This window comes from Emydura macquarii, unplaced genomic scaffold (genome assembly GCF_026122565.2).
Source record: "Emydura macquarii macquarii isolate MOO-44397 ecotype Brisbane River unplaced genomic scaffold, CSIRO-AGI_Emac_v2 contig_2205, whole genome shotgun sequence".
NCBI lineage: Eukaryota > Metazoa > Chordata > Testudines > Chelidae > Emydura > Emydura macquarii.
The window spans coordinates 24,196,914-24,205,637 of record NW_027132342.1 but is presented as its reverse complement, the minus strand read 5'-3'; the positions used below and the strand labels follow the sequence as shown (position 1 = coordinate 24,205,637).

The following is an 8,724-nucleotide window of genomic DNA, read 5'->3' as shown; positions in this document are numbered from 1 at the left end:
ATGGCATTATATAAGTAGTAAATACTTGCCAACCTGTTCTGTCACACTCCCTACAGACTTTGTAATGTAAGGGCACAGAGCAAAATCCAAGCAGAAATATAGCAGAAAAAGTATACAGAGTGGGATTTAATGTGAATCAGCAGCAATCATAGAATCAAATCAGGTGTTCAAAGAAATATTTGTAAATGTGTAAACACACTCAAATAAATGCAGTCTGCTCTGAACAGCTCAGAGGAGCTCCAGGCCACACTTCAGTCACTGAAGGTCTTGATTCTTGCCCACAGCCCATCACAGGGACTGGGTGGCTTGTCCTGCCTCTCCCTTCCCCGCTCCAATCCTGGGCCTTCAAGGGACTATTTTGGCCCTCAGCACAGATTAGGGCTCCTATGGGCCTGTAGCGGTCAGGATAAGCAGGACTGCCCCAACCACATCTAAATCAACCTGGCCCATATCAACTGTCCCCGGAACTCCCTGCATTGGGGGCACAGGGCTAGCTGGGAGGCAGCCTCGGAAATCTGTAAAATCTCTATACAAATTTTAGGGTGACTTCATGATTCATCTAAACAGGGCATCAGGATAGTAGAATGTAATCAGTATCTGATTATAACTTTTCTTTTTCAATTGTCAGCTCAAAATTTTCAAACTTGGCTGCCTAAAATGAGGAACCTACAAAGGTTAAACACCTAAATTAGTGGCCTGATTTTCAGAGGTGCTTTAATGGGAGCTGCAGATCACTTTTTTATTTAGGTGCCTAAACATGACTTGAAGTTCTTTCCTTTAGCCACTCATGTTTGAAAATTTAGGGTAGGCTCATTTTACCCGCCAAAACATTTGTCTTGACTATTGCAATCAGACACTACCTTTGCTTATACTTGTAACTCGGTTATATATGGTACTTACTGTACATCTGACCAGACACAAATTGGTAAATTAAATATAGTTCCCGATGTAATGTCACTGTGATGCAGACATGCACACTCATTTTATAACTACCCTACCACTGCGTGAGAGTCAATATCAGCTCTGTGTAAGTGTCCTTTAACTTTATACTCACAGATCCCAAAGTAATTGGTCTCCATTTCTCTTTCCCTTTTTAGAAAGTCAGGCAGCAGGTGTTTGACCTGACTGCTGACTCAAGTTGCTTCTCAAATTCTCATTAAAAAATCCTCTTCCACACTCACCAGAGCACAACCCCTGTTCCAAATGCAAAGTCATTTGAACTGCTTCTTTTCTCTTTATTGAGTCGGTTGTGATCATCCCCTCCCACCGTGAAGCCTATGTGACGAAATCTCTGTCGATCCCCTCAAGAGATCTCCCCCCAAATCCATCCCATTGGGAAATGGGAGGAAGATAAATTAACCCGAGGATAAGATGATGAAACAATCTACGCCTCCCTTCCCCAAACCAAACAGATTCCAAGGAATCCAGAAAGGTTAGGACCATCCACGGGGAGGTCCTTAGCCTTCCCACCAGTTATGGCCCACTGGGGTTCCCCTCTTTCCGCCCCCTGGCAAAAGGCTCCATACAGCAACATATTCACCCTGGCCATTGCTGCACCCAACACCCACTTAGGGGGCTCAGCTGAAAAGAAAACCTAGCTTAATGCTAAGCCTTAAAAACACATGATCACACTCTAGAATAGGGTGACCAACCATCCCGCAAAGTGTAGGACAGTCCCACAATTGGATCCTTTGTCCCATGTCCTGCAATGACTACACAATGTCCAGCAAAATACGGAGGGGGGGCTACCCTGCCTGGCTGCTCTGCTCTGTGTGGCCAGGTGGGGGGCTAGGAGTGGGGGACAGGCTTCCTGTAGGCCCTGCTGCTCTACTCTGCTCCAGCCTCGGAATCAGGGGAGCTGCCTGGCTGGGCTGCTCTGTTCCAGGTTGGGCTCAGAAGGGATTTTCAGGGGGACTCGGGGATGGCTAGCAGGAGAGTGCAGGGGGGAGCACAGGGGCAGCAGCAGGTGAGAAGAGGCCTTGGCAGATGTGGCAGGAGCCAACCATGGGAGACAGTTGTTTATCTTGCTAGCAAGCTAGCGATAGCGATAGCTAGCTGCAGAATGCAGTTAAATGTGTTTGTTTTAAAAGTGCTCTTGGTTACATTAAAGGGATTTAATTTTAATTTCACCGTGTCCGGAAATGAGATCCTGCTGTCCTGAAACTGGACTGATGTCAGTGGGTCACCCTAGTCTGGAGTGACAAGAGACCCTCCTCCACTGCCTGGGGCCCCGGGGAGATTGTGCTCGCTGGGATCAGCAACTGCAGTTTGCTTCTCAAGGCAAGTAAGAGGGAGCCGCCTGTGCCCCGCCCCTGCCGTGCTAAAGGGCATCATTCACCTGCACAAACGCAGGCTCGGGGTGGGAGGAGAGCGAGGCCTGGTGCGTAGCGAGCGCCCCATCCGGAGCTCTTGGCCAAGGGGACTTCAGGGCGGGGGTGGAGACCACGGCCGCTGGGCAACGTCCTGCCTCCGGACAGCGGCCCGGTGTCCCGTCTCTTTCCCCGCGGCCGCGGCCATGCCTTCCTCACTTCACGTCTCAGTCCCTGGGTCGCGCTCTCCGGGGGGGCGCCGCAGGCCCAGCCTGGCCCGCGAGCCACGTGCGCTGCAGGGGCCGGAAAAGGCGCCCAGAGCCATCGGGGAGGGAGACCCGCGCTGTGCGCAGCAGCCTCAGTCCGTGCCGGGCGCCCTAACAAGCCTTGGGTTGCACGTGGTCCGGTGGCCACGCAGCTCCCCCTCCCCGCGGTGACCCGAGCTGCCCCGGGGAGGGGGACGGCGCTTTTTCCTTGCGTGTTCGTAGCTCTGCCTTTGAGCGGACAGCGGTAATAGGGCCTGACGGCAGACAGGCTGCTCCGCCTTCTGCAAAGTCTTTCCCGCAGTGGCATCAGGCAGGTCACTGTGCATTAAAGACCGGATCCAAATTCCCGTGAAGTTACTGGGAGTCACTCCGTTGGCTTTAACTGGCTGCAAATCAACTCGTTAGTCCCGAGGACTGGTAGACACAAGGCCACCCAGCTCGGGAAGTGATCTGAAATAGCCCTCTTGCGGATGTGCTTTCACCCAGCTCCTCGTTAGTATAGTGGTTAGTATCCCCGCCTGTCACGCGGGAGACCGGGGTTCAATTCCCCGACGGGGAGGTTAAATATTTTTTAATTTATTCTACTAGTTGGTTTGTTTATTTATTTATTTATTTATTTAATAACGATGACTTAAAAACTAAAAACAAAACATCGTTACCACCCTAGAAATGTTTATTTCTTTCATAATTTGCAAATGTGCGTTTCGCTCTTTTGAGTTGTTTTACATCGGTGAGTGTTTCAAAAGGTTCACGCCTCCCCGTCGGGGAATCGAACCCCGGTCTCCCGCGTGACAGGCGGGGATACTTACCACTATACTAACGAGGAGCTGCGTGAGGGCGCTTTGCCCGTACCAGCACTTACAGTTGGAACAACAGTCCCGGCACTGGCTGGGCGAGCAGCGGGGCTCCAGGGCGCGCGACCGCTGAGAGCAAACGGGACTGGGAGCGCTCAGGGCACGGGACAGAGCGGGCTAGGATGCCGAGAGACAAGAGAGTAACCGGCCGGGTGTTGGGGGCAGTCTGCCACGGGTCGTGCGGTGCAGGCGGGGAGCGAGCCAGAGCGAAGCGGTTGGGTCAGGGAGGCGCCTGCGTGGGACGGGTGCGGGGTCAGGGAGCGTGTGGAGTTAGGGGGGCTGGGCGCTGGCTGGGCAGGGGGGGTCGAGTTGCGATGCGGCCCCGGAGATGGATGGTGGGGAGGGAAGCTACCACCAGGCTCTGCCATCCCGTTAGCTCTGGACTGAAGCCACTGGCGCTGTCACCCCCGCCACGGGCAGCCCCTCATGGCGAGAGGCTGAGGGAGATTTCGGCCCCGGGCAGGGCGGGCAGAGGAGCGTTGGGCGGCCTGGCTACGAGGCTCCCCGCGGGTCAGAGCGGGTCTTCTTCGGGTCGTTTCCACCCGGGGGGGGAGGGGTTCCTTGTTACGGTCAGCGGGGCAGAGGGAGTCAGCGTCCAGCTGCTGTCCACTTCCCCTCCGCTCGTTGGGAATCGACGCCAGCGCGCCCTGGAACAGCCGTTAGGTTGCGGCGGTTGGTGAGTTCTAATGCTGCAGCTGTGCGCTGGGGAGCCCAGTAGGACCTCGTGGCGCAACGGTAGCGCGTCTGACTCCAGATCAGAAGGCTGCGTGTTCGAATCACGTCGGGGTCAAGGTACATTTTTTTTTTTGTTTTTCAATTCTTTTCTCACGCCTGGTTCTCGCTTTCACCACCGGTCATTGCCCGCCCTGCATCAGATCCCTGCCTCCCAGCCCTCTCGCCCTTCCTCGTGCACAGCCCAGGCCCCTGTGAGCACTGCTTTTTAATGGCATTTTCTAATACCTATTTTAATGTGAATCTCAATGTGAAGGCACTAGTCTGGAACCTGCCATACTGCCCCGTGAAAATTCTAAATAGATCGACCAGAGTCTCATCTTAAACCTCTGGAGTAAATATTAAGAGCCAACTTTTCTCAGGTTTTCTTTCACTGTGACTAGGTGCTGGTAGGTGAGGTTCCAGCTGCAGTATCCCCTACAGTGTATCGAGCATAAGGGAAACAGGAATGTGATTTCTGCTGCTAGCTCTGCCCATGACTTGACCTTGGGCAAGGCTCTTAACCTCCCTGGACATTCCTTCCACCACAGAATACCAGCTCACTTTCCTTCGAGTCAATAGCAATTACTTGCATCCTTCCAGGGAAGAATTGGAAGCCACCCAGATCAGTCTTTCCAGATACAAAAATGGTGATGCCTACCTCAAAGGGAGACTGAGCATTAACTAATGGTTTTAAGTACTAGGCTTATGCTATATTATGTTGCTGGGGTGAATGTGTCTCACTCATCTGAGTTGTGTTAAACTGCTGAAACTCTTTTATATACTGCAGCAGGTAGTGGGGGAAACATCCTCTTCAAGTTAAGCACAAGTGGTTAGCTGACTCAGGGCCATAGTCAATGATTATCGCTGCCCTACCATAATAGTAAAATCCCATCACTTAAAATTGTTAATATTTCCTCATGTATAGAGTTCGAAGTGTATAAGAGTGTTTTTTTACAACATATTTAAAAGACCAGGTCATTGTGCCAAAGATCTTACAATTTAAATTAGACAAAATTAAATTAGACAAATATATAAAGACACCAGTACAGACACATGAAAGTGAAACGATATAATCAAGAAAGAGCTAGCAGAGTAGGTAAAATGATTGATTTTAAAAGAAAAAAATTGCAAAGGGATTTGTAGGAAGAGAAGCAGGGAGCTTGGCACACAGGAAGCAGGAGGCTGTTTCAAATACAGAAAGTGTCATGAAAGAAGATGGAAAGTAAAGGAGAGAAAGAGAGTTTTAAGGACTAAAGGGGTGTAGGATAAAATGAGAGCAAATATGGGAACTGTGTTGTAAAGAGCCTTGAAGATGAACAAAAGAAGATTGAATATGGAGTGAATGGAGGGAGAAAATCAACAAAGGCATTTCAGGCATTGATAATGTCAGGGTACTGTGACAGGCAGATGATTTCAGAGCAACCTTCTGGATAGATTGAAGTGGGAGATAACAACAAGAAGTCCATAGAGGAGAAAGGTACAGTAGCCAAGACATGAGATGCTCAAGCCAAGAGCAATGATTTCAGCAACTGGGATAGAAAGGATGACATATAATGAAGTTATAATAAAGGAGGAAATTACAAGATTTGGTGACAGCCTGGATGTTGCGGAAGGAGAAAGAGGTGTCAAAGAACAAGGTTTCAGGCTTAGGTACAGAGAAAATTGTTTAGTACCATTATAAATAATGACAGAAAAGTAGGAGATAACAGATTTGGGTGAGTTGTAAATCTACATCATTCAGATAGTATAATAGAAATGAAGTTACTGAAATTAATACTATAGCAATGTTCCATGTGTCTTGCTTTGAAAATAATTTTCTCTTCTTCTCCTAAACAGTTAAGATCTGGAAATCTACTCTAGAAATATAAGGAGGAAAAACTAGATTCATATTCTGCTACAAACTTCCCATCCACTCCAGTCCTGAGAAAGTCCTCCTCTCTCAACTTCAAAGTATGTTGGCTCTGTCAGTCAAAAGGAGATGGATATAGGGAGGAGCCAAATCTGCACATATCACTCTAGCACTCTCATGATTGCCTAGTGTCAGTGATGTTGCAAGCATTATAACCTCCGGCTAGGTGTCCTCTATTTCATGTACCAAGGAGTCATTCACTGGCAACGTAAGAGTGAAAATGTCAGGGGATTACAAGTTTTTCAAAGAGATTGAAGATTTAACAACACAGCATTATATTAAGCTTGAGTTGTTCCATATGAGTTTATATTTCTTGTGGTATAAGAAAATTTGGGGAGTGGCCTTTTTTACATTTAATTGTTGGCAAAAACAGTATAGTTTTAAAAATGTGTTTGTATTTTTAATATTTGTAAGTGAACCAAGAGGCATAAGCAATTGGCACACTTTTTATATCAATCTAAAAAAAAAATGGAATATGCCTAAATCTGTCAACCAACTTGTCTACCTCCTTCTCATGCCCATCCCAGCGAGGCCCTTTTTCACAAATTCAGGTTTATGGCTTTTCCTAGGCATCTAAGCTTTTATCTGGACCCAACTAACAATCACAGAAAGTCTATCCAGCATTGTGTTCCTTTTAGCAACACAATAGATTCTGTCTCCAAAAGAACCATGTCTAAAAACTAAGCTCTCTATCTATATCTCACTGCTGTATGTTAGCAGGCCTGCAATTCCATGGCCATGTCAAGGCACATTCAGTTCAAGGGATATGTACTTCTGCAGCTAACCTTCTGTCAGTTGCCACCTGAAAGGCATACTTTCCCTCAAAAGGGTACAAGGAATTCCCATTGAAGTGGGAGAATGGGGCACCAGATTTGTAAGGTGGCCACCCAGAGCTCTTTTGAAAACATTTACAAAGGATTACTGCTTGGACTCAGCCACATGGCAAAAATCAAAGTTGGCCTATTGGCACTAGCTTTGGATTCTCCAAGAATGGAGACATCTCACAATATATGTTGTGTCTCTGAAGAAGAGAGAATTGCATGCCTATAATTGTCATTCTCTGAAGAAATACTGCCATCTAGAACAGAGCCCTTTCTTCTGAGGTTAGGGTTCAGTAATTCTGTTACTTTTCCCCAAATTTCATAACATTAAAACTTTTGCGTATGCAGGAACTGATGCTTGAGAACTCTCATGATGGCTGTGTCTCTCTGCTGTAATTAACAGCTTTGGAACATTAAACTAAGGAAGTTTCTATCTGTTCATGTGTTGAGAATTCAGACTTGAATGGTGATCTGTTAACAGTATTTCTCAACCTTTTTGATACCAAGGGCTGGATTGCTGCCTTCCTAAACTGTGTCAGGGAGCTCTCAGAGACTGGCACCGGTCCACAGACTGGTTGTTGAGAAGCACTGAAATTTGACAAAGGGTACATCTTCAGAAAACAACCATTATTGATCATCTTTTTTATGAAATGGTATATGGAAATGAATTTGCAAACACTTATGAAAGTGAAAGATGAAGGTTGGCATAGTCTGAGCAAGTCTTCTGAGCTAATGATACTAGTCCATAGCTTCTCTGGAACGGAGACTGTGTGTTTTGCCAGACTACAAGTAAGTTGTGATGTAGACAAACATCCCCTAGGAACTAAGGTGAAACCACAAAACACATGTCAATTGTGACCAGATCTAAATATGGGTCCTTAGAATGGAGGAGTTAGTGTATTATAGCTATGGTACTATCAGCCTGAAAAGCTTATTATATACAATTTTGTTGTTATATTAATATGGAGAAAAATGTTTCTCTAAGTTGGAAAAATCTAATAAATGACCTCTTAATGACCTTTTACTGTAGTGAGACTCTGTGGCCTCCCTCTGAGTCAGAGGGGCAGGGGCCATTCTCTGTGCCAGGGTGGGCAGAATCAGGCCAGGCCCACCCCTCAAACCGGAAGTTGAGAGACGGGACGGGAAGTATAAAAGTTGGGGCCTCCGTCCAACTCTGTTGGGGAAGAACCAGGGAAGGAGACAGACATGTCTTGCTGGCAGCAGGCCTCTAGCTTTGCTACCAAGTCAGATGGCATCCTGATCCCAAAGGAGACTGACACTGGGACCTGAGAGGAGCTGTCCAAGCTGCTGGAGGCCAAATACCCTGACGAGACAGAGGACCCCTGGACAACGGAACCCCTCCTTCGATCATGGTAGGAAATAGCCCAGGGAAACTAGTCCGGTTCTTGCTGTGGACGACTATGTCAGCGTGTTTCGGTGGGATCTCCACTGATCCAGTGGGGGACTCCTCCACGCCACTGTTAGGGCCCTGGGCTGGGACTCAGTGCAGTAGGGTGGGCCCAGGTCCTCCTACCCCTACTATCACCCCACCCCTGATGTGGCAACCTTCCCACCTGCAGCTGAACAGCCTGTGCTTGTTAGCTCTGCCCCTACCTGAGGACCAGAGGCAGAAGCTATAGACTGCTTAGTTGCTCTGCCCTGCCTGTGGGCCAGAGCTCTCGTAGACTGCCTATTTGCTAATTCCCCTGCCAACAGACTATGATCCAGGTGACACAGTGATGTGGTGTAGCCACTGGCCTCCCTCTGTGCCAGAAGGGGAGAAAGAGGTACTATCACCGAATTACACTTACAATAGTAATTTTATAGCTGGTGAGTACAATATCTGCATAA

The 8,724-nt window shown here is 47.9% G+C and overlaps 3 non-coding genes across 3 annotated transcripts; 2 read left to right on the top strand and 1 right to left on the bottom strand.

The window, feature by feature from the left end:
- The first annotated feature begins 3,062 nt into the window (after positions 1-3,062).
- On the top strand, positions 3,063-3,134 carry TRNAD-GUC (transfer RNA aspartic acid (anticodon GUC)). Its single transcript has one exon. It is a non-coding gene; the product is annotated as a tRNA-Asp (tRNA).
- A 195-nt stretch (positions 3,135-3,329) lies between these two features.
- TRNAD-GUC (transfer RNA aspartic acid (anticodon GUC)) lies at positions 3,330-3,401 on the bottom strand. Its single transcript has one exon. It is a non-coding gene; the product is annotated as a tRNA-Asp (tRNA).
- Positions 3,402-4,147: 746 nt separating this feature from the next.
- Positions 4,148-4,219, top strand: TRNAW-CCA (transfer RNA tryptophan (anticodon CCA)). Its single transcript has one exon. It is a non-coding gene; the product is annotated as a tRNA-Trp (tRNA).
- Positions 4,220-8,724: the final 4,505 nt, after the last annotated feature.